The sequence below is a fragment of the Triticum aestivum genome, chromosome 6D, assembly GCF_018294505.1.
Source record: "Triticum aestivum cultivar Chinese Spring chromosome 6D, IWGSC CS RefSeq v2.1, whole genome shotgun sequence".
Classification (NCBI taxonomy): Eukaryota; Viridiplantae; Streptophyta; class Magnoliopsida; order Poales; family Poaceae; genus Triticum; species Triticum aestivum.
Window position 1 is genome coordinate 475,261,954 of NC_057811.1, and position 3,275 is coordinate 475,265,228.

Consider the following 3,275-nt stretch of genomic DNA (forward strand, 5'->3'; position numbering starts at 1 on the left):
ACTTTTGGAGTCTCTTGATTATGAATCATTTGACACGTGCGAACCATGCCTCATGGGCAAAATGACCAAGACTCCGTTCTCCGAAACAATGGAGCGAGCTACCAACTTATTGGAAATCATACATACTGATGTGTGCGGTCCAATGAGCGTTGAGGCTCGCGGTGGCTATCGTTATGTTCTCACCCTCACTGATGACTTAAGTAGATATGGGTATGTCTACTTGATGAAACACAAGTCTGAGACCTTTGAAAAGTTCAAGGAATTTCAGAGTGAGGTTGAGAATCAACGTGACAGGAAAATAAATTTCTTACGATCAGATCGTGGGGGAGAATATTTGAGTCATGAATTTGGCACGCACTTAAGGAAATGTGAAATTGTTTCGCAACTCACGCCGCCTGGAACACCTCAGCGTAATGGTGTGTCCGAACGTCGTAATCGCACTCTGTTGGACATGGTGCGATCTATGATGTCTCTTACCGATCTACCGCTATCATTCTGGGGTTATGCTTTAGAGACTGCCGCATTCACTTTAAATAGGGCTCTGTCGAAATCCGTTGAGACGACACCGTATGAATTATGGTTTGGGAAGAAACCTAAGCTGTCGTTTCTAAAAGTTTGGGGATGCGATGCTTATGTCAAGAAACTTCAACCTGAAAAGCTCGAACCCAAATCGGAAAAATGCGTCTTCATAGGATACCCGAAGGAAACCATTGGGTATACCTTCTACCTCGGATCCGAAGGCAAGATCTTTGTTGCCAAGAACGGGTCCGTTCTGGAGAAAGAGTTTCTCTCGAAAGAAGTAAGTGGGAGGAAAGTGGAACTTGATGAGATGACTCTTCTCGAACCAGAGAGTAGCGCAGCACAAGAAAATGTTTCTGTGGTGCCTGCACCGACTAGAGAGGAGGTTAATGATGACGATCATGATCAAGTTACCACTGAACTTCGTAGGTCCACAAGGACACGTTCCGCACCAGAGTGGTACGGCAACCCTGTCCTGGAAATCATGTTGTTAGACAACGGTGAACCTTCGAACTATGAAGAAGCGATGGCGGGCCCAGATTCCGACAAATGGCTTGAAGCCATGAAATCCGAGATAGGATCCATGTATGAAAACGAAGTATGGACTTTGACTGACTTGCCTGATGATCGGCGAGCCATAGAAAATAAATGGATCTTTAAGAAGAAAACAGACGCGGATGGTAATGTGACCATCTATAAGGCTCGGCTTGTCGCTAAGGGTTATCGACAAGTTCAAGGGGTTGACTACGATGAGACTTTCCCACCCGTAGCGAAGCTGAAGTCCGTCCGAATCATGTTAGCAATTGCCGCGTTCTATGATTATGAGATATGGCAAATGGACGTCAAAACGGCATTCCTTAACGGCTTCCTTAAGGAAGAATTGTATATGATGCAGCCGGAAGGTTCTGTCGATCCTAAGAATGCTGACAAGGTATGCAAGCTCTAGCGCTCAATCTATGGGCTGGTGCAAGCATCTCGGAGTTGGAACATTCGCTTTGATGAGATGATCAAAGCATTTGGGTATACACAGACTTATGGAGAAGCCTGTGTTTACAAGAAAGTGAGTGGGAGCTCGGTTGCATTTCTCATATTATATGTGGATGACATACTATTGATGGGAAATGATATAGAATTCTTGGAAAGCATAAAGGCCTACTTGAATAAGTGTTTTTCAATGAAGGACCTTGGAGAAGCTGCTTATATATTAGGCATCAAGATCTATAGAGATTGATCGAGACGCCTCATTGGTCTTTCACAAAGTACGTACCTTGACAAGATATTGAAGAAGTTCAATATGGATCAGTCCAAGAAGGGGTTCTTGCCTGTATTGCAAGGTGTGAGATTGAGCACGGCTCAATGCCCGACCACGGCAGAAGATAGAGAAAAGATGAGTGTCATCCCCTATGCCTCGGCCATAGGGTCTATTATGTATGCCATGCTGTGTACCAGACCTGATGTAAACCTTGTCGTAAGTTTGGTAGGAAGGTACCAAAGTAATCCGGGCATGGAACACTGGACATCGGTCAAGAATATCCTGAAGTACCTGAAAAGGACTAAGGATATGTTTCTCGTTTATGGAGGTGACGAAGAGCTCGTCGTAAAGGGTTACGTCGACGCTAGCTTCGACACAGATCTGGATGACTCTAAGTCACAAACCGGATACGTGTATATTTTGAATGGTGGGGCAGTCAGCTGGTGCAGTTGCAAGCAAAGCGTCGTGGCGGGATCTACATGTGAAGCGGAGTACATGGCAGCCTCGGAGGCAGCACATGAAGCAATCTGGATGAAGGAGTTCATTACCGACCTAGGAGTTATTCCCAATGCGTCGGGCCCGATGACTCTCTTCTGTGGCAACACTGGAGCTATTGCCCTGGCCAAGGAGCCCAGGTTTCACAAGAAGACCAGGCATATCAAGCGTCGCTTCAACTCCATTCGTGAAAATGTTCAAGATGGAGACATAGATATTTGTAAAGTGCATACGGACCTGAATGTCGCAGATCCGTTGACTAAACCTCTTCCACAAGCAAAACATGATCAACACCAGAACTCTATGGGTGTTCGATTCATCACAATGTAACTAGATTATTGACTCTAGTGCAAGTGGGAGACTGTTGGGAATATGCCCCAGAGGCAATAATAAAATGGTTATTATTATATTTCCTTGTTCATGATAATTGTCTATTGTTCATGCTATAATTGTGTTATCCGGAAATCGTAATACATGTGTGAATACATAGACCACAACATGTCCCTAGTGAGCCTCTAGTTGACTAGCTCGTTGATCAATAGATGGTTACGGTTTCCTGACCATGGACATTGGATGTCATTGATAACGGGATCACATCATTAGGAGAATGATGTGATGGACAAGACCCAATCCTAAGCATAGCACTAGATCGTGTAGTTTGTTTGCTAAAGCTTTTCTAATGTAAAGTATCATTTCCTTAGACCATGAGATCGTGCAACTCCCGGATACCGTAGGAATGCTTTGGGTGTACCAAACGTCACAACGTAACTGGGTGGCTATAAAGGTGCACTACAGGTATCTCCGAAAGTGTCTGTTGGGTTGGCACGGATCGAGACTGGGATTTGTCACCCCGTATGACGGAGAGGTATCTCTGGGCCCACTCGGTAATGCATCATCATAATGAGCTCAATATGACTAAGTAGTTGGTCATGGGATCATGCATTACGGAACGAGTAAAGTGACTTGCCGGTAACGAGATTGAACGAGGTATTGGGATACCGACGATCAA